Source organism: Oryzias latipes, chromosome 16 (genome assembly GCF_053564925.1).
Source record: "Oryzias latipes strain Hd-rR chromosome 16, Olatipes_Hd-rR_3.1".
Classification (NCBI taxonomy): Eukaryota; Metazoa; Chordata; class Actinopteri; order Beloniformes; family Adrianichthyidae; genus Oryzias; species Oryzias latipes.
In genome coordinates this window covers 13,452,195-13,475,382 of record NC_136252.1, presented here as the reverse complement: position 1 = coordinate 13,475,382, position 23,188 = coordinate 13,452,195, and the positions used below count along the sequence as shown (strand labels likewise).

The 23,188-nt window shown below is 40.7% G+C and overlaps 1 long non-coding RNA gene and 1 pseudogene across 3 annotated transcripts in view; one reads left to right on the top strand and one right to left on the bottom strand.

Annotated features, from left to right (window-relative positions):
* LOC144984576 (uncharacterized) overlaps positions 1-14,736 on the bottom strand; it is a 33,603-nt gene extending 18,867 nt beyond the window's left edge. The window contains exon 1 of one of the 2 annotated variants that reach the window (XR_013648374.1): positions 14,607-14,736. This is a non-coding gene — a long non-coding RNA (uncharacterized LOC144984576). Of the gene's footprint in view, positions 1-12,842; positions 12,966-14,606 lie in introns of those variants that run through there. The other variant, XR_013648373.1, reaches the window with a different exon arrangement.
* On the top strand, positions 14,216-22,048 carry LOC111948945 (uncharacterized; annotated as a pseudogene). Its single transcript, XR_002874924.2, has 9 exons — positions 14,216-14,508; positions 15,182-18,203; positions 19,136-19,754; positions 19,836-20,048; positions 20,150-20,241; positions 20,310-20,636; positions 20,718-20,907; positions 21,331-21,452; positions 21,689-22,048. The product of XR_002874924.2 is annotated as an uncharacterized LOC111948945 (transcript).
* Positions 22,049-23,188: the final 1,140 nt, after the last annotated feature.

The window sequence follows — 23,188 nt, the reverse complement described above, 5'->3', positions numbered from 1 at the left end:
GTCCATTCCTTACTTGCTGTTTCTGTGTGTTTGTTTTAAAGTTTACCTTGTTTTCTTAAACTTTATTTTTTTATATTTATTTTTTTAATAGTTTAACTTACTATTTAAGTATTTGTAGGATAGGTAGGTTGAGTATGGAAGGTTTGCATTTAGATAAGGTAGGTGTGCTGCAGACATTTGCAGCTAGTTTCACCTGTTTTTGTTTTGTTTTTTTTGTTTGTTGTTGTTGTCTTTTTGGGGGGGAGGGGGCTGTTTGGGGTTTGCTGTCAATGTTTCTAGCTCGAACGTTGTATAAATGGTCTGGTGATTATTTCATCCCTCCCTAGCAACACAAGTTGTAATGGCTGGTTCCATTAATATTATCACCTGGAATGTAAAGGGCTTAAATCACCCCATTAAAAGAAAGAAGGCTCTGACACACTTAAAAAATTTGAGCGCGGATATAATCTTCCTACAAGAAACTCACCTCAAAATCTCGGATCACAACCGGTTGAAATGTGGCTGGGTGGGGCAGCTCTTTCATTTGTCCTTTCAAGGGAAAGCTAGAGGGACTGCAATACTTATAAGAAAAAATATCTCTTTTACATGCTCCTCTGTCCTGGCTGATCCGGCTGGCAGATACATCATAGTTACTGGCTCACTTTATAATCTTGGTATTATTTTGGTCAATATTTATGCTCCCAATTGCGATGATCCTTCCTTTTTCTCACGCGTTTTTGGTCAGATACCGTGCCTTAACACACATTTCCTTATTATGGGAGGAGACTTTAACCTATGCCTGAACCCTGGGCTGGATAGGTCGTCTGTGAAACCTGGATACTCTGTACCTAAATCTGTTGCCCATGTTCAATCATTCCTCTCCACCTATGGCGTTTTGGATATCTGGTGTTTTTTACACCCACAAGACAGGCAATATTCCTTCTTCTCAAATGCGCATCAGTCTTACAGCAGAATTGACTATCTCTTTACAGATAACAAATTGACTCCAAATATTCAGCTATGTCATTATCAACCAATTGTAATATCTGACCACGCCCCTCTTGTGCTAAAACTGAATATACCCGCTTCCTTTTCTCCCAGGAGACACTGGAGATTTAACTCTCTTTTACTGAGTGACGAAACATTTGTAGATTTCATCTCAGACCAGATCTCCTTGTTCCTGGAATTTAATCTAACATCTGATGTCCCTATTGCAACTGTGTGGGAGGCTCTTAAGGCCTATCTTAGAGGTCAAGTGATATCTTTTATGGCCAAAAAGAAACGTGATTCTGTATCAAGGCAGAAAGATCTGGAAAAACAAATAGCTGATGTGGATCAAAGGCACTCTCAAAACCCCACACAAGATTTATATAAAAAGCGCTTGGCACTCAGTGCCGAGCATGACAGGCTCACATCACACTCTATTGAATACTTGTTAATGAAAAATCGGAGCAACATGTATGAACATGGGGATAAGGCAGGTGAAATACTGGCGAGGCAACTGAAAGGTGCGAGGGCCAAGCAAGTTATTCATGGGGTTGCTGCACCAGATGGCACAGTTTTGACTGACCAGCAGGAAATAAATGATGCTTTCCAATCTTATTACTACAAATTATATAGCTCTGATAATATGTGCAACTCTAACCTTCTTTCTGAATTTTTTAGAGACCTACCAATACCCACCCTGAGATCAGAGGAATTGTCGAGGTTGAATGCACCTATACAACAGCAGGAGGTCTTGAAAGCAATTAGGGCTTTACATCCACAGAAATCACCAGGCCCCGACGGTCTGCCAAGTGAGTTTTATTCTACTTTTGCTGAAAAACTGGCCCCTTTGATGACCACAATGTTTGCAGACTCTTTCTGCAAAGGTACTCTTCCTAATAGTTTGAACCAAGCCAGTATTACTTTACTCCCTAAAAAGGATAAAAACCTACTAGAGTGCGGTTCTTACAGGCCAATTTCACTCTTGAACACTGACTATAAAATCCTGGCTAAAGTCCTTGCCTGCCGACTCGAAACTGTCCTGCCTAGTCTTGTCTCTAGTGACCAATCTGGTTTTGTTAAGGACCGTCGGTCATTTTTTAGTATTAGACGGCTTTTCAATATTTTATACACCCCTAGTGTAACCGAATCTGAATGCCTTCTTTCCATGGACGCTGAGAAAGCCTTTGATAGGATTGAATGGAAATATCTTTTTGAGACTCTAAACAAATTTGGGGTCGGGTCATCCTTTCTATCATGGGTCAAGCTTTTGTATACTTGTCCATCTGCTACAGTACTCACTAATAATACCTACTCCAAACCGTTTAGTCTGCACCGTGGTACCCGACAGGGCTGCCCCCTCAGCCCACTACTCTTTGTGTTAGCCATCGAGCCCTTAGCAATAACAATAAGGAAAAATAATTACATTTGTGGCATTTCAAGATGGGGTACAGAACATAAGTTAGCCCCTTTATGCGGATGACCTCCTGCTGTTTATATCTAAGGCTAAAGACACTATCCCTCACGTTTTAGAACTGCTTGGTAAGCTTGGAACTATCTCCGGTTACAAAATAAATCTGCAGAAAAGTGAGCTATTGCCACTTAACATATCTGATTCAGCCATGAAGGAAATTACTCTCCCATTTAAGATAACAAGAACTAGCTTTGTCTATTTAGGAATAACTGTAACACAAAAACTTGTGATCTGTTTAAAGAAAATTTTGGGAAACTGCAGGTGACAATACAACAGGACCTGGCTAAATGGTCTCCCCTTTACCTCTCGCTAGTTGGGAGAGTGAACGTGGTTAAGATGTCTGTATTACCCAGATTTCTATATCTATTTCAGAGCATCCCCGTATATATCCCTAATAGTTACTTTAAAAAACTTGACTCTATTATCTCAGCGTTCATATGGAACGGCAAAAAATCACGGCTGCGCAAGGAACATCTGCAGAAAGCAAAACAACATGGTGGTTTTTCACTTCCAAATTTACGCTATTATTATTGGGCTGCTAATCTGTGTTGTGTGACATACTGGGCACATTACTCTAATGATGTTGGACCGCCGTGGGTGGAGATGGAAAAACTTTCTGCTGGACCTGGTCTGTTACCCTCGGTCGTTGGTGCAGCACTCCCACTGACTAAACCTCTGACTATTGATAATCCTGTAGTACATAACTCGATTAAAATCTGCCATCAATTCAGGAAACATTTTGGTTACTTAGGGATGAGCCTGCAAGTTCCAATAGCATCCAATACATTTTTCCAACCTTTGTTGTTGGATGCTGCATTTCATAGGTGGCGGCGACACGGTTTGACGACCTTTAACGATTTATTTTTTGATAATCAATTTGCCACTTTTCAGCAACTGGTCGACAAATATAATGTTTTTTTAGATACTTGCAGGTGCGTCATCTCATCATGACCTCCATCACAGGGTTCCCTATTAAACCTCCTCAAAATACTCTGGATAACATTTTGATCTTCAATCCCACCCGGAAGAAATCCATATCTAAATTGCTTGGCATGATCTCAGCCATAGAGTCTTCCTCGATGCTAACCATTAAAACATATTGGGAGCAGGATCTTGATGAAACCATTAATGAAACAGACTGGGAAAATATAGTGAGGAACATCAACTCATCCTCGATTTGTGCAAAACACTGTCTATTGCAGTTTAAGGTTGTGCATCGTGCTCACCTCTGTAAAGCCAGATTAGCCCAAATGTACCCACAAATTGATCCACTGTGTAACAGATGCAAATCAGCAGAGGCCACACTAGTTCATACTTTTTGGTACTGCCCCAAAATACAGTGCTTTTGGGGAAATATATGTGAGGCACTTAGCTGCATCTTGGGAGTCCAACTGACTTTAAACCCACTTGTATTTCTGTTTGGAATAAACAGCGGGGCTCCGACATTGCCTCCAGGTGGTCAGAGAATCATTACTTTTACAACTTTACTAGCTCGACGCCTCATTCTGCCTAAGTGGAAGGATGCTGCCCCACCCACTTTATCACATTGGATTCAAGATGTGCTTTACCATCTTAAGCTTGAAAAAATAAGATTTACTGTAAGACAATCAGAGCATAAATTTTATAAGGTATGGAGACCATTTCTCAACTTTTATAGTTTACCATCTACAAGTGTAACAGAATGATGCCGTTTTTCTTTTTCTTCTTCTTTACGTGTGTATTAATATATTTGCACTTTACTTATTTTTTTGTAATGTATATGCTATTTAACCTATACTGTGACAGATTTTATATATTCATGTTTCTGCTTATAACTTGCACCATTTTATTTCCTTATATTTCCATTACTAAAATTGATATTGGTGTATATGACACTGACAGCAGCAGGGGGTGGGGGACTGGGTTTTCAGTTTGTTTGTTCTATGTTTTAAAACGGAAAACTTAATAAATATATAAAACACTAAGAAAGGTGAAATTTGGAGAAACGAAAGAAAGAGCTGAAGAGAAGTTTGCTAAAGAAAAGAGCTGACGGAGCGAAGCACGAAAAAGGCGCAAAAAGCAAAGAGCTAACTAACAACATGGCTAACAGACTGGCCTGACAGACAAGACAACTAGCCCAGCTAGTATTTGACGGTTCAGAGGAAAGATATGAACTGTGGGAAACACGTTTCCTCTGACATTTACACAGCTTGAAGCTTAAGGAAACCATTCTTAATGAACCTGTGACCGAAGAGCAGCTAGCTAATGATCAAAGCAAGAATGCCGACTGCTATGCGGAGCTAATACGGCTAATCGACGAAAAGAGCTTGTCGCTCATCAGACATGAAGCCGCGGACAAAGGCAGAGAAGCTCTGAAGATTCTGAGAGACCACTACTCGGGGAAGAGTAAACCCAGAATCATAAACCTCTACACAGCACTAACGAGGCTGAAGATGGCCGAAAATGAGTGCGTGACGAATTACATGATAAGGGCGGAATACACGATCACAGCTCTACGTGATGCCGGGGAGAATATGAGTGATGGACTGCTCATCGCCATGATCCTAGGTGGACTTCCCGACTCATTTAAACCACTCGCCGTGCACATAACTCAGAATGAAGATAAAGTAACTTTCACAGACTTCAAGAAGAGGTTAAGAGTCTATGAAGAGGCAGAAAAAATGAGCAAGGCAGAATCAACAGACGTGATGAAAACCTACGCAAAACAAGAACAGACAAAAAATAAAGCCCGCACCTACCCCAGAAAAGAAGAAGAGGCTGAAGTGACATGCTACAAATGTGGAAAAAGAGGACACACAGCAAGAAGATGCCAACAAAAGGTGTGGTGCAACTTTTGTAAAAGTAACACACATAAAGAGACACTATGTAATAAAAAGGGGAGACAAGACGACGTCCGGAAGGTGATGGAGCACGTGAGTGGAAAAACAGACCACTTCTTCAAGGCCAAAGCAGAGACACCAGCAAGCAAAGTGAAGATGAAGGGCATCATGGTCGTCGCAGGCGCCACATCCCACATCGTGAATGACATCAGGAAATTCACCGACTTTGATGAGTCCTTCAATCCAGAGAAGCACACGATGGAGTTAGCTGACGGGACGAAGATCAACGGAACAGCGCAACGCAGAGGAACAGCGTTGATACACTTGGTAGACTGCACTGGACAGCAGCACCGGGCACATCTGAGAGATGCCCTCTTCATGCCAACGTGCCCCTATGACATCTTCTCAGTGGCAAGAGCAGCAAGTGAGGGGACAACCATCACATTCAAGAAAGGAGAAAGCCACCTGATAACGAAGAGCAGATGCAGGTTTGATATTCATGAAAATGAAAAACTGTACTATTTACCCACTATTGAAGATGACAGTGACAAATGTAAAGCAATTCCTGATATTCAAGGTTGGCATGAAATCATGGGTCTTTGCAATTTTGACGACATGAGAAAGTTGCAAAGTGTGGTCAAAGGAAAGGAAGTAAAAGGGGATGTGCATAAACAGGTGAACCCATGCAGAGTGTGTACAGAAGGTAAAACCACTCAGACAAGAAACAGGGAATCAGATGTAAAGGCTGAAAAACCACTACAACTAGTACATACAGATCTAGCTGGTCCTATGCAAACTAGTTTAGATGGGTACAGATACGCACAGTCTTTTACTGATGACTACACGGGGACCGTTTTTGTATATTTTCTTAAAGCTAAAAGTGATGCAGTTGGTGCAACTGAAACGTTTATAGCTGATGTAGCACCATACGGTGAAATAACGTGCATTCTTTCTGACAATAGCACTGAATTCACAAGTCAAGATTTTCAGACACTTATGACCAAAAACAGAATCAGACACGAAAGGTCTGCACCGTACTCACCTCATCAAAATGGCACAGCAGAAAGGGGCTGGCGTACTCTTTTGGAAATGAGCAGATGTTAACTGATGGAAAGCGGGTTGCCAGATAAGTTTTGGAACTACGCAATGCAGACAGCAGCTTATATCAGGAACAGGTGTTACAGCAGACGCACCAAGAAAACCGCTTATGAGATGTTAACAGGAAAACAACCAAATATTGCTAACATGCATACATTTGGATCCACATGTTTGGCTTACAAACAAGATAAAGGGAAGTTTGAGTCAAGATGTAATGAAGGAGTTTTTGTTGGATATGACAAGTATAAACCAGCTTACCTAGTCTATTACCCGAATGAAAGTAAAGTCCAGAAGAGAGGCTGGTAAAGTTCATTAATAGGGCTACAACTGAAATAGAAACACAAACAACAGAACCATTTTTGGAGTGTGTTGATGGAATGTTTCCTAAAGAAACAAATGATGATGATCCAACAGAGATGGAAAAAGAAATGGAAAAAAATGTTGACACTGACTGTGAGGTTCCTGAAACTCTCACAGAAGAGACAGAGCAATCCTGTGTGGGGAAACCCCGGGAGACAGCTCAAAGAAAGAATCCGACTCGAACCAAAAAGAAACCGGCTTATCTCCAAGACTATGACACTGAATGTAACGACAATCTCCAAATGTGTGTAGATTTCTGTTACAGAGCAGAACGTGATCTCCCCAATACCTACCAGGAAGCAGTAGCATCAGCAGAGTCAGAGCAATGGAAGATTGCTATGGAGAAAGAAATGAAGTCACTGATAGACAACAAGACTTTCACCCTTACTAAATTACCTGCAGGCAGGAAAGCAGTGGGGGGAAGGTGGGTCTATGCAGTTAAAACAGACATTGACGGAGGTGATAAATTTAAAGCAAGGTTTGTGGCTAAAGGCTATAACCAAAAAGAAGGGACAGATTTCAGTGAGACTTTTTCACCCACTGCAGACATGACAAGTGTAAGGATAGTAATGCAAAAAGCAGCACAGGAAGGTTTAATCCTACACCAAATGGATGTAAAGACAGCCTATTTGCATGCTCCAATAGACTGTGAAATATTTGTGGATCAACCAGAAGGTTTTGAGAAGAAAATGAAATCAGGTCAAAAACTTGTGTGTAAGCTACATAAGTCACTTTACGGGCTAAAATAATCAGGTCGAAACTGGAACTTATTGCTACACAAGTATTTGACAGAAAATGGTTTTGAACAGAATCCTGCAGATCACTGTCTCCATTCTATGAAAAGGGAGGATGAAAAAGTGATCCTTGTGATTTGGGTTGATGATATTATTCTGCCTGGAAGCAGCGAACTGGCTCTAAGTGATGTAAAGCAAATGTTAACTGACAGATTTAAAATGAAGGATTTGGGAAGATTGAAATACTTTTTGGGTATTGATTTCCATCAAAACGAAAACAAAGTCAAAATGTCGCAGAAAAGATAAATAAGATGTTAGAAAGATTTGGAATGGAAGACTGCAAACCAAGGGAGACACCTTGTGAACAGAAACTGGTCTATTCTGACAAAGGAAAGAAAATGACAGACGTAAGGAAGTACAGGGAAGCAGTAGGAAGTCTAATCTACTTGTCAACTTGTACTAGGCCTACTCACTGGCCTAGATGGATGCAGCTATGCAAAGACTGAAGTGTTTGAAGACAATCAAGGCACCATAGCTCTTTTTAAAAACCCTGTAAACAGACAGAGGTGCAAGCACATTGACATCAAATACCATTTCATCAGAGAGATTGTGACAAGTGGTAAAGTTTTGTTAAACTACCGTCCAACTGATAAAATGACAGGTGATGTGATGATTAAGCCAGCAACAAAGCTGAAATTACAAAGGTTTTCCCAGAATTTGTTTGGTGTTTAATGTGTTAATGTGAAACAGATAAGTGAATCAAAGTTTAACACAGTGACAGGGAGACTCGTCAGCGTTTTTGGCAGAGAGTAGAGGTGGCGAGGAAGAGAGGACTCAAGGCCTTTTAAAAGGACGGCTACGCGGTCATTGATGGTCATCCGGTCACAGCATGAAACCAACACTCCTTCATCTAGACTGAATGGGCAAATACATCTTCCTGAAGGAGAAGAGAGAAAATGAATCCAAAGCTGGCATGTTATTGTGTTGAATAATTTTACAGCTTTGAGGAAACAGATTAAAAAATGTGAAAATGCATTACAGTAAACCCTTGTTTTTCGCGGGGGTAACGTTCCAAAAAGAACCCGTGATAGGCAAAATCCGTGAAGTAGAAACCTTTGTGTTTTTTCTTACAATTAATATACAATTAAATACTCTATTATACATTAAAAAGAAAGAACAAACCATTTCACAGGCTCAAGCATTTGTTTCACAAATAAAAGTACTTTAGAAATGTTTTTTTTAACAAATAACTTCTGTACTGTACTGTCAAATAATAATTTTAATCATCGATGAAAATAGAAGGTGTCAAATCGCAGAGATTAGCCCCGCCCACCGCGACCCGAGTAATTGCATTAAACAGGAGAAAATTTAAAATGATTATAAAAAGATACAAAGTACAGTGGGACAAATAGTGACTCAGATGTATTTTACTGCTCTACAGACTGAGCCGCTGCATCCTGACTCCGCTCTGCAGTGTTTTCTTCTTCTGAAGCCCGCGGTGCAGGTGTGTTTGTTCAGGAGAAGAACATAGTGATGGGCAGTTGTTGTTGCTCTTTTTTCTATGGGTTTTAGAGAAACTAGAAATTGCAAGAGAATTTGCACGTACGTGTTGTAAATTTGGCAAGCTGATTTACGTACGTGTACATATTAAACTGCAATGTTATTGACGCACAAGTAGAGAAGAAGCAGAGTGACTTTTTAGCCAATCAGAATGCAGAACACAATGCACGATGCAAATCCGTGAAGTAGCGAAACCGTGAAAAGTAAACCGTGTTATAGCAAGGGATCACTGTATAGCCCTTTATGGAGTTAATTGCTTTCTAGCTATTTTTTATGGTTCTTTCTTTGTTATCTTTAAATGTTAGTGGTTTTAAGAATGTAACAAAGCGGAAGGCAATTTTTCTTTACTGTAAGGCACAAGTTAACGTTAACTGTTTTTTCTTTCAAGAGACACACAGTAGTGAAGAAGATTTTGATTTTTGGAAATCTCAGTGGGGCAGTGGAAACATTTATTTATCTCATGGAAGTCCTCGTTAAGCAGGAGTGGCAATTTTCTTACATAGTTTTGATGGTAAAATTGTTGATCATAAAAGTTACAGAGAAGGTCATTGGCTAATGGTTAGCATTGAGGTGGACGACACTAAATATATTGTTGTTAACATTTATGGTTTCAATAATAGGACAAAAAATCAGAAATTCCTTACAAACATAAATCACAAGATAATCAACTGGAAACAGATGTATGCAACTGACGAGGTTATTGTTGCTGGTGATTTCAATGTAGTACCAGATGAAAACCAAGACAGAAATCCAACTCAACATAACTCTCCTCGTTTCAATAAAATTATTTCTGAATTTTTTTAAATCTCTCGACCTTATCGACATTTGGCGTAGACAAAATCCAAATATGCTTCAATATATCTGGAATAACTCTCAACACTCTCAACGCTCAAGGATAGATTACTGGTTAGTAACAAGTAAGTTAACATTTTCAACCTTGAACTGTAATATCTCCCACTCTCCTCTCACTGACCATTGTGCTATCACTTTGACTCTTTCCCCTGAAAAAAAATCAACCAAAAAATGGAACATCTCACTGGAAATTCAATAATAACCTTTTTAAATAACACAAACTTTTGTAAAAAAAAATCAAATCACTCATTTCTGAAATAAAAGAAATACAATACCTATCTCCTATTAACAGATGGGAGTGGTTAAAATTTAATATTAGAAAAACTGCGAATGTAGAAGGAAAAATTTTGGCTAGGAAAAAAAGACAAGAACAGACTGAAATAATTTCCAAATTAAACATTTTGTGTAATTTAACTCAACTGAGTGAGGAGAATGTCATTGAAATTAACAAATTGCAATCTAAATTGCAATTTTCCGGTTCCGGGTTACACGGCAGGACGCGTGGCGTGCCTTTCTGCGAATACAACTATCTTCAAATTACTTAAAAGGTTGATTTTCCCCAAAAAAGAGAGCTGACCATGCCCCCGAAGAAACCCCAGGAATACGAAGACCTCAAAGAGACTCTTGACATTATTCAAGAAACGCTGAAAAGTTTTATGGAACAAGTGTCGGCTAAGCTAAATATAAGCCACTATGGGAGATGATGGAAGAGTTCCGAAGATTTCGGGCTCAAAACGAGCAGCGAGAAAACTGGGTCGAGATTCTGGAGAAAAGACTGGACGATGTGGAACAGCAAGTAAGGATGAATAATGTCATTCTCACTGGAGTACCATTCAAGCCTCGAGCTAGCACTGCTAATGCTAGCGTAGCTAGCAGTGCTACTAATACGGAGATTGGTGCAGCGTCTTTGGAGCTGCAAATTCATTCATTTCTCACATCTAAAGGGATTTCCCTGGATCTCAATACCATCGAGACCTGCCACCTGCTCCCCAGGAGAAAGGAGACGGATAAACCAGCGAGCCTCATCAGGTTTGTGAATCACAAACACAAGCTAGCTTTGATGACCCAAAGGAAACACCTGAAAGGTGCTTATCTGAACGACCATCTGACCAGAAGGAATGCTGAAATCTCAAAACATGCACGGCTTCTCAGGAAGCGTAAGCAGATTGAGAACACTTGGGTTAAAGGCTGCAGGATTTATGTCAAACCGCTCGGTCCAGAGGACCGGTCCAAGGTTCTGGTGGTGAACACCATGAAAGACTTTGAAAAGTTTTTGATCAGGGTCGTCTGTAACAACATGGAGTAATAAACCAAAGAGCCAAATAATTTCAAGAAATATGACACGTGGATGCATCACTTTTTCTGTATGTCTGACGTAACCTGAATAACAGCAGAGTTCTGACCTGCAGACAACTTGACCTCAACTTTCACCGCAGCTGATATCAGCTGAAGAAGGATATGGACCTGAATCTAATGTCTGCAGACATAACATGGAAGAGAACTATTAACTGTTTTGAACCCAGAAGATCAGCTGTTATCAGTAAAAGAAGAAATACCAACCTTGGACAATCAACAGTTATGGACCCTTTTTAATTTTCCCCTACAGCATTACTTTATTATAAAATAAAAAAATAAAATAAAATAAAAATACAAAAAAAATATTAAAACAAAGTAAAACAAATGATTAATCACTTATTGAAAATTGTAAAATTGATTGACTTTTAATGATATTACTTCACTTTCTCCAAAACTTGATAAATTGATTCAAAAATCTTTCCTAATGTAGCATAATTTTGCACATATTTTTAACTTTTGATACTTGATGAAATTTTGCTATGAAAATTCCTGAAACAGTGTTGTGTCTACTTTACTGATATAGTATTATGTTTAATTCATATGAATGGCTTTTATAAGTAACATAATCTGCATATATTTCAGATGACTGATCTGCATTTGCCACGTTGATTTCTAAAATAGTTTGACGTAATACTTAAGTAATTCATCTTTGTCATGTGCTTTATCGATATCTTATGATTTTTTATTCTGTTTGATAAAAACTGGGAACCGGATATTGATAAATCATGTAATAAAATGGTTACAGTATAACGGGGTGGGATTATATAAGTTCGCTTCCTTCCACTCCCTTTCAAGCAATATTTATTAATATGTCTAATTATCCTAAGTTTGATTAGTTATTGTATGAATGTATAACTGATGTTTATATTGCTGTTGTGTATTATTTCTACTTAATTGCTTGAAATAAACCATTTCAAATCAAAATGGAACAGTGGACCAACTCTGCACCCTATCGAGGGTACTGGAGGGATTGTGGGAGTTCGCTTACCCAGTCCATATGTGTTTTGTGGATTTGGAAAGGGCGTTCGACCGCGTCCCCCATGGTGTCCTATGGGGGGTGCTCTGGGAGTATGGGGTCCGGGGAGCTTTACTGAGGGCTGTCCGGTCTCTGTATGACCGGAGTAGGAGATTAGTTCGCATAGCCGGCAGTAAGTCAGACCTGTTCCCGGTCCACGTTGGACTCTTGCAGGGCTGCCCTTTATCACCGGTTATGTTTATAGTTTTTCTAGACAGAATTTCTAGGCGCAGCCAGGGGTCAGAGGGGATCTGGTTTGGGGACCACAGGATTTCCTCTCTGCTTTTTGCAGATGATGTTGTCCTGTTGGCTTCATCGAGCCAGGACCTCCAACGTGCATTGGGGCGGTTTGCAGTCGAGTGTGAAGCGACTCGGATGAGGGTCAGCACCGCTAAATCTGAGGCCATGGTTCTATGCCCCCAGGTGGAGGAGTTTAAATACCTGGGGGTCTTGTTCACAAGTGAGGGAAGACCGGAGCGTGAGATCGACAGGCGGATTGGAGCAGCGTCCGTAGTTATGCGGTCGCTGTACTGGTCCGTTGTGGTGAAGAGAGAGCTGAGCCGAAGAGCAAAGCTCTCAATTTACTGGTCGATCTTCGTTCCAATACTCACCGGAACGAGGTCTCGAATACAAGCAGCTGAAATGAAATTCCTCCGTAGGCTGGCTGGGCGCTCCCTTGGAGATAGGGTGAGAAGCTCGGTCACCCGCGGAGAGCTCGGAGTAGAACCGCTTCTCCTCCACATCTAAAGGAGCCAGTTGAGGTGGCTCGGGCATCTAGTCCGGATGCCTCCTGGACGCCTCCCTGGAGAGGTGTTCCGGGCATGTCCCACTGGGCGGAGGCCCCGGAGAAAACCCAGGACGCTGGAGAGATTACATCTCTCGGCTGGCCTGGGAACACCTGGGGGTCCCCCCAGAGGAGCTGGAGGAAGTGGCTGGGGCGAGGGAAGTCTGGGCATCTCTGCTCAGTCTGCTGCCCCTGCGACCCGGTTCCGGATAAGCAGATGAAGATGGATGGAAAAAAAAAAGTCTCTTTGAACAAAAGTTGGTTTATCAGAAGGTTACCTAAAGTCGGGCAAATCTGGTAAAAATGTTGTTGATATATTTGTGTTTGACCTGCTTCTCTCTCTTATTTTTTTAATTGTGCAGTATACTAGGGAGGTGCATAGGCTGCCGGATGTTCTCGGGGTCCTTCAGGGTCCTTGGACCAATGATGACGTCACACTATCTGATTGGCTGTAAATTGCCACGACGTCGCCGTTTTTTTTTTTTTTTTTTACTTTTTTGACAATTGAGGTATCATACATTAAATAACGAACAATAACAATGTAATCAACATTACATCGAAGATCAATCATCACTGCCAAACATAACACATTAACATAGAAAATAAAGAATATAGGGGAAAAAAAGAAACAATGAACATAACACACAAATAGATAATAACAGATAAGTAAAATAAAGGAACATGTAACCAATCTAAATAGTCTAATATAAGTTAGGGGTACTCGTGAAGTTTGTATTTCTGAACAAAACTAAGCAATTTCAAGCCATTCTTCTTTTTCATATAATGAAGTGATTGAAAGTAAAAACAGAGCTCTTTATGAAATGTTACAAAAAGTAGTTTGGTCTTCAAAAATTTATTTTTGTGTATATAAAATTTTTCTTGCAATATCAGGATATTAAGAACTGTATTTTCTGGTCTATTATATGATACCACACCGAATAGAATTTTTTTTGAGTGTAAATAAACTGGCACTGCAATTTTGGAAGAATACCAAAAGCAGAACTCATCCCAGAATGTTTTTATAATTCCACAGTTAAAGAATAAATGATCCACCGTCTCAATGTCATTCAAACAAAAACTGCAGTCATTCTCTTCAAACCCAAAACAAATCCTTTAAAATTCCTTAGATGGGTACGACGTCGCTAAGTAGTAAACGCTAAACGTAAAATCGCTCGCTAAGCAGTTGGTCCAACTGGTGTTGCTGTAGGGTGACGTCATCATTGGTCGAAGGACCCCCAAAGGACCCCGAGAACCTGTGAAAGTCTTTGCCACAACAGTGAGCTTGACTACACGCGAGGCTGCAGGACCAGTCTCTGTTCAAACGAACATAACTTTCTCGAGTGATCGTCTAAAGTTGGGCAAATCTTTTAAAAACTTACTCGACATATTTGTCGTTTTACTTCCTTCCCATTTCTTTTTTGACCGTGCAGTATTACTACCTAAATTTTTCGGCAAAAACTTCGGTTGTCAAAAACCACTTCGCATATTTTAAGGTGAGTATCTTGAATTATAATGTTGCCACTAGATTATTTGTATATGTGTTTTATTCATCTCCTGCAAATTCCATGACAAAATTCAAGTCTGCAAATACCTTTTTTAACTATGGAAGTGCGCGTTGTGAATGTCCGCCGCCTCCGCGATGATGGAAAATTCTCTGTTTAAAGGGCTCACAATACTCTTTCGTAATTCTGTTATTTTCTATAATCGTCATGTAAAATCAGCTCGAAATTACTTTTAAGACTTATTTTTACGAATCAACAACAGTTAAATGTTATTTTAACGTTGGATTACTGAGATTTAAGTAGATTGATTTTAGGCCTTCACAGAGGTTTAGATTGGAGTCTCATGGTCACGTGGTCGGTTTCTAGCAAAGCGATTTGCTTCTACCGTTGTTTACAATCATACAGGAGCACATGTAACTGAGTAAATGCCAGGAAGACGTTGTATTTTTATTTATTTAAAAAAAAACCCTAATCAAGAACTTTAAAAAATATTATATATTTTTAATAATTATTTTTATGTTTTATTTTTCAGACTGTAAAATTTTTCTTTTCTTTTCATTTTTTTAAACTTTAAACTTAAGTCATCATGTGTTTTCACATTTGATTTCTGTGTAAAATTGGATCTGCCATTAGTTATTAATATTTTATCTTTCTGTGCTTTCAGAGCTTAACAGCATGCCTCCAAAGAAGCCTGGGTTAGTAGTTGAATTTACTGCTGAGAAGTATGGCAACATCCCAGATGCTCCACCATTGAGGAATGGGCATGTTTTACACATTTTCTTCCAGCAAAAGCGTAAAATTACTCACACCATTCAGCAAATATCCAAGATCTTAGGATCAAATGTTGTTGTGAAACCATGGCAGATTAATTATTTGCTGAAAAAAACAATAAGAAAATACCAACATTTCACACGTGAAAGTGACAAGCAGCATTTTCAGGATGTGTGTGACCAAGTATTTACTTTGCACACCTTAGCTCAGCCCTCTCCTCATAAGGCCCCATCAGTTTCAGATGAATCTCAATTGTCTCATCCATCTACGTCTCAGTTTGAGGTCTCATCTCCAGCCATAATGACTTTATCACCTCTAACTGTTTCGGAGCTCACTGCTGGGGAAGAATCATGCACCAGCTCCACTCAGTCACCTGCTGTATCTGTGCGAACATCACCGAGAATCGCCTTAACTCCCGAGTTCCAAAGAATCAAAAGGAGACTTTCATTTGTAATGATGACCAAATCTGACATGAAAAACAAATATCGTGATTCTGTGAAGTCTTTGCGAGAGCAATTAAAATCAAGCCATGTGCAAAAAGTGAAATGCCTCAACCAGGACATAAAACGTAAAAAAGAGATAATTGCCAAGAAGAATGACATGATATGTCTGTTGAGAAAAGAGATCAAAAGGGGACCCGGCATGGAACAATTAGATTTGTTGAGGAAACGGTTGTCTTATGAGAAGAAAAAGAACTTGCAGTTAAAGAAATATGGTAAATGCAAAAAGGTTGCTGAAACTTCTGCTTCTGCGGAAAGTGATGATTCCCGGGGTCTCATTGCAGCGGAAACGGTTAATGTACAGAGTCAACGAATCAGGGAGTTAGAAAATGAGAATCTTGTTCTGCAGGAAAAAGTGGAGGCGTTGACAAATAGACAGCGTCAAGTCTTTGTAAGAGAAGGTAAAATCTATCCATTTGATCTTAGAATGGTTGTTTATGATCATATTTTGAATAATGTACCCACCAGAAGTATCCCCATTCTGATTCAGAAATGGGCACAAAGGGCCGGTTTTACATTTGATACTGTACCTCATCGGGGAACTGTGGAACAAATGGTTAGAGAATTGGGTGTTGTCTCTGATTTTCAGGTTGCTGAGTTTTTGTTGAGCAACCAAGAGCTCACGTTGGGTTTTGATGCTACGACCCAGGAAGGGGTTCATGTAAATGAAATCCACTTCACTAGTGCCTGTGATTGTTTAATTATGTCCCTTGACCTCCTGCCTGGTGGCACTGCTGAAGATTACCAGCTCCATATTCAGGAGTCACTAAATAGAGTGGCAGATGTTTACACTAAAATATATGATTGTAATTTTGAAAATATCAGGAAAACTATGATTGCCAATATAAAAAATACACTGACTGATCGTAGTGCGGTTAATCACGCCACTATTTCTCAGTTAGAGGAGGCATGGGGGGTGTCATTTAATGAACTGAACTGTCATCTGCACCCGTTAGAAACCATAGCCAGATCGTGCAGGTCAACTCTGAAGGATGCTGAGACAGTCAGAGGCAGTCTGTCAGGAAACGACTGCATTGCTGGAAATATTGTTCTTGCTGTCAACAAATTTAGGTACAAAGACGGTAAAGGTGACCCTAGGGGGTTTGTTTCATTTTTAGAAAAGTCTGGATTACCTAAAGGTCTTCTACCAAGGTACAGGGGGAACAGGTTGCATGTTTTGTTTGTCATCTGTGAGCAGCTGATGTACCACTACGATTTATTCTTAAACTTCTTCTCCACAGGAACTGTTTCCTGTAGTGATTTGCAGTCTGCCTTATTGTCTGACTTTGGTTCAGCCACTGGCAAGGTAGAAATGCAAGTGCTAGGTTTAATTGGCATATTTTTGTCTGGACCTTGGATGTCAAAATTTTATACTGCTGCTGCTACTCAGACTGTGAGCCACGTTGATGGGATTGAGACTGTGAGGAATGTCATTGAAACCATCAAGACTTATGTGGAGGTTCCTTTGGAAACATTAGTCTTGAAAAAGGACGTCTTTGGTGGGGAACTGCAGGCTTCGTCAGTGCAGAAGCTCCAAATGGAGCCAGCTGATAGGTCTCTCTTTGCCACCATGATGAGTGCATGTCTGGCACAGATTGTTGTAGCACTGGAAAGGCAGTACAGTCGATATTTCAAGCTGGATATCAATGAAGTTCTCCGGAAAGAAACTGAGTCAGCCCGTTGCCACAACATTGACGCTGAGGCAGTGATGGGTATGTTCTCTGCAGCCAAAAGCCGTGCTCCGAATGCAACACTTTGTTTTATTTCGTCGAAGATAAGGGCTAAGAAGAACAGAACTTGCGACTATCTTGACAACCTTGATGCTAAGAAAAAGAATAAGCTATTGAATGTATCCATTTCTCTCGCACGACAACAGCGCTGTGTCGTTCGAAAGAAATGCTTTGAAATCAGGGACGAAATTATCCGCAGAATTGCTGTGAAGACCCAAAAAAGGGCTTCTTCTGATAAAAACAAGCTGAAGACAGCCCCAAAAAATTCCAAATTGGACCTTTCCAAAGACTTTCCCCATATTCAATATGTCAGCCAACTCCAGCGATGGAGGAGCGGCACAGGAAGCGAGCCCAAGTCTGTTTCACCAGGGCTAAGCACCGACGTCCAGGGGGTCTTGAACACCTCCCTCCCGGCCCTGCGCTCGGCCATCCAGAGGCTGAAGTCAGCTCAAGAAAACTCGGACTTGAATGAGATCCGCAGGGCAGTCGCAGAGATCTACCAGCTGGTGGAGGAGGCCTGGGTTTTACCAGCCGTTGGACGTCAGGTGGCTGAAGAAATCTGCAATAGGATCCGGCTGGATGGAGGCCTGGAGCTCCTGCTGCTGCAGCTCCAAAAGACGCCTGAGGTGGAGATCATCCATGAGTCTGCAAAACTCCTGGAGCAGATACTGACCTCAGAGAACAGGTAATATTGATAAACTTTCACCCGAAAGTTGCAAGGCAAGCATCTATTGATACCTCTAAATGACAAACGTGACTTTAAATATCAAAAACCACAGCGAATCAGCTTTCAATGTGTCGCACAGGTGGTTTGGCAGAGATTTTTACACCAGATGCCCTTCCTGACACAACTCTGTAATTTATCCAGGCTGGGGACCGGATAAAATACAAGTCTGGGGCCCCCTTGTGACTACATAGTTAGGCAGTAACTTCCCATGGACCCACACTGGAATAATCACACCCCCTTAAGAAACGAACCTTGGTTTCTCATGCAGCCAGCTGAGCCATCCAGCCACCCATAGGACGGTGGTTCTGTGGGCGAAATTGATAAAATAAATTGTATACTATACTCACATGGACCGTGGGCTTTGATTGACATCTGACAAACTTATCTTTAGCTGTACAATGACGTTATTTGGGCTTCTATATTTTTCTACTTACTTTCAAAATGGGAGGTGGCTTTCAAATCAACCCAATACAAGCCAGTGGCCCGTATGATAACATGCTTTATCCATCTTTTTTAAAATTCATTATTTGTGGTGAAGAGAGAGCTAAGTCAGAAAGCAAAGCTCTCAATTTACTGGTTGGTCTTCGTTCCAATACTCACCTATGTGCTTTGGGCAATGACCTAAAGAACGAGGTCCCGCTCCTCCTCCACGTCGTGAGGTGCCGGCTCACGGCCTGGTAACACTTCAGAGAAAGAATTCTGGGCCAGTTTCAGGGAACATTTTTCATTAAAAAATTCTTAAAATGTTATCTCTGAGTAAAAACTTTAGCAAATGTTTCTCCTTCTTTTCTGAAACTAAACACACTGATATTTTTTTGTGTGTGATTGATGCCTTTCATTAACGGCATTTGTATTTGATGGTGTCTGATTGCAAACGGTTGTTCCAACAGGGACTATGTTGCACGCCTGGGCCTGGGAGTCATCCTCAACCTGGCTCGACAGCAAGAGGATGCTCAGCTGGCTCGCAGTGTCTCCGGCATCCTACAGCACATGTTCAAACACACAGAGGAAACATCTGTCCACCTCATCTCCAACGGGGCCCTGGGTGCTCTCCTTTTTTGGTGTCGAGGCACAGATCCCACTGTGCTGCGCCACTGTGCCGTAGCGCTGTCAAACTGTGCCATGTACGGAGGCCACCGATGTCAGCGGATGATGATTGACAAGCAGGCGGCTGAGTGGCTCTTCCCTCTGGCTTTTTCTAAACAAGACGAGCTTATCCGCTTCCGCGCCTGCCTGGCTGTGACCATGCTGGCTGCAAACCGAGAAATGGAGAGGGAGGTGGTGAAATCTGGGACTTTGGAGCTGGTGGAACCTTTCATTGCATCTCTGGATCTTGATGACTTTGCCTGCAGTTTATTGAACAACACCGATTGCATGCAGGGAAAGACTGCATCTGACCTCCAGCACCTCTTGCCTTTACTGGATGGCACAAGAGTGGAGGGAAAGTGCATTGCAGCCTTTTACATTTGTGTTGAGGCTAGTATCAAGTCCCGTCACCACAACATTAAGGTATGAGCGCGAGGCTCCTTTACCATAGACTTTAAATTATATCTGATACCATAAATTTTGTTTTGTCTTATGTATTCAAAGATATTTCAAGAGATCGGAGCAGTTCAGAGCCTGAAAAGAATCATCATGTACTGCACCAATGAGACAGCCTGTTCACTTTCCAAGAAAGCGCTAAGCATGATGGGAGAAGAAGTACCCAAAAGAATCTTCTCATCCGTCTCCAACTGGACAACCTGTGAAGTGCGGGTGTGGTTGCAGCAGGTTGGCTTCAGTGCTTATTGTGACCGTTTCCAGGTAAATAAGACAGGAAAATCATAAGAAAAAGGCATGGAGAACAGTAACATGTCGGAGCCCAAAGGCTAACTGGTCTGCTGGTGATGTGTGTTGCTGCACAGGAGCTTCAGGTGGATGGAGATCTCCTTCTGAACATGACGGATCAACACCTCAGCTCTGATTTGGGCATGACTGCAGGTCTCACCCGCGAGAGGTAAGACAATTGCACCTGTGTGTAAAGTTAGTGTTGTGTAAAAATGTGTTTTGTTAATCATCCTCCAGGTTTTTGCTAGAGTTACGAGTGCTGAAATCATATGCAGACTACTCCGCATGCGACCCAAACAACATGGCTGGCTGGCTGGCTGAGGTGGACCCTCGTTTCCGTCAGTACACCTACGGCATGGTCCAGGCAGGAGTCGATCGAAACACCGTCCTGAACCTCAATGATCACTACCTTCAGTATGACTGCCACATAGAAAATGAAGTCCACAGAGCAAAAATACTGTCCGCCAGCGGCAAACCATCCAAGCCATGCGACACAGACGAGCAGCCGCCAGGGCCCGACGTGTTCATCAGCTACTGCCGGACGACCGGCTCCCAGCTGGCCAGGTCAGGACTGAAAGTTGCTTTGCTTTTTTAGTTGACATAAGAATAAGATGATTTAAAAGACAAACCTTTTGTCGTCTTTAGTCTTCTGAAGGTGCACCTTCAGGTCAGAGGATACAGTGTCTTTATAGACGTGGAAAACCTGGAGGCTGGCAAATTTGAGGGCAAACTGGTTCAGAGTGTGCAGCAGGCGAGGAACTTCATCCTGGTCTTGTCAGCCAACGCACTTGACAAATACATGGGAGACACTGGCATGAAGGATTGGATGCATAAGGTCAGAGGTTTTCTTTCTTTCATATGTAAATAAACATCCGAATGCTCGCCTGGACCGACCAAAAATGACACACTGTGTGAAAGACTTGATTAAACAAAATGTGAAAGTGTTCCCATTGTATGACATCATAAAAATGGTGCTAAATAACTGTCCATGAAACTAACATGTCTTGTGTATAACTGATGTCTGAATGCCTCTGAAAATGAGATCATGACCTTGATGAAGGTCTTTTGGTTCATGTTTGTGGTTTTTTTAATCTGGTCTTTAATCCTGTAACAGTTTTTCATTCATGAAATAGTGAGGGCAACACTCTGATTACTGCTGAAATAAGTCACCAAGCCTTGGATTTGGTGATGATTGATGCAATTATTTTTTAAACATCAGATGAAACATTTTTAGTTAAAAATGTCTTTTTTGTTGCAGGAAATAGTCACAGCCCTGGCTTGTAAGAAGAACATTGTTCCTGTCGTGGATAATTTCATGTGGCCTGAACCCACGTCATTACCTGAAGACATGAGACCTATGCTCAACTTCAATGGCATCAAGTGAGTATCAGAACCTTCAGTTGTTGAAATAATTGAGTTTTTTCAGCATATAAACCAACATTTCATGTGTTTTGCCAAAAAATTAGAATTGTTTAAACAGATGTAATAGTTTGTTTTTGTGGTTTTATAATGGTAGTCTTTATCCACAGAACTTCAATCTGTAAAAGTAGGAAACTGTCAGATCTTCAAAATACATTTTCTTTAAATGCATTCATTTTTGCTTCTTCCTCATCCAGATGGTCTCATGAGTACCAGGAGGCCACGATTGATGAGATCCTCCGCTTCCTGAAAGAGCCAAGACCAAACTGACCATCCTGATAAGTCCAAAGAGCAGGAGAAGAAATAAGTCGACAGAAAATGCAGCAGGATAAAATACCATTTATGATGTCCCTTTCCACACATTATAGCCAAAAACTCAAATGGTTTTCCTTACTGCTAAAAACGCATGTGAAATGAAATATGTTTGGAGCTCACATAAATGCCTTGTAAATTATCCCAGTTTAAAATGTGAACACATGGAATTGAGAAAGGGAATTCAAGTACTTGTACAAACTTTATGCCTTCAATGTTATTGAAATGATACTGTTTTAAACGTATAACCAGTTGCAGTATGTACCTTTTGTATCTCAGGAAAAAAGCAGTAATAAATCAGCAGGCACCCAGAGAATCCACCAACCCTTCATTTCCCTTCAATGGTTATTGTACATGCCGCTTTTCTGTTAACTTGTATGTCCTAAATCAATCAAAGCAGGTCTTAATATTACAGAAAGAACCCGCTACATTTTTTTCTGGTTCAGTCATACTTAATAAAAGAAAAACTAAAATATGGAGCCTGTTAACAAATTTCTTGGAGAACCAACCTCAGACCTCCTGTGGATGCAGGCGTTTCCATATCCTTTTGTCTCCTCATGTGTTTCATAGACACTTGATGACGTTGAGATCAGGGCTCGGTTGGGGCCATGGCATCACTTCCAGTACTAGGCCTTAATGACTCTGGATGTGTTTGAGGTCATTGTATTGCTCGGAAATTAGCTTCGAGCAAATCATACGCCTGATGGTATTGCATGATGGATATCATATGTATGTATTTCATAGCATTGAGAAAACCATTCATTCTGACCATTTCTCCAACTCCATTTGCAGAACTGTAGTCCCAAGCTTTCAGGAAACCTCCACTAGGCTTCACTATTGCCTGCAGATTTCCATCATTGAACCACTCTTTAATGCATGAGTTGCCTTCTGGTACAGGCAAATATTTTAACTGTTTGTCTCTTCAGTGTCATTTGCCTTCACCACAGCTCCTGTGTTTTTGTTCAAATGTAAGTTGCTTGGCCTCGTTCTGACATTGAAGGTTTGGCTTTTTGGCTGCAACATTTATCTAGACTCTGAACAGTATATGGGTTCATCAGTATGGAGTCCTATACTGTTCATAATTAAATAAATATTTAATTAAATAAATATGAACTCCTGCAAATACACAATCAACCAATAAAACTCTCATAAATATATAAAAAGATCATGAAATTGTGAAAAACCTGCACACCGATTTTAAATAAGCCATTATATTATTCAATATATTTCATTTTGCTTTAAAAACCTTTTCATTATTTTAAAACAGCATTTTACATTATTCATTTTATTCATGTGGAATATTATTATAATCCTACATCTTTTTTAGAACCTTGGATTTCAAAATCAATATTTTCCAAAGTAGATTTGTTTTTATTTCATGTTGC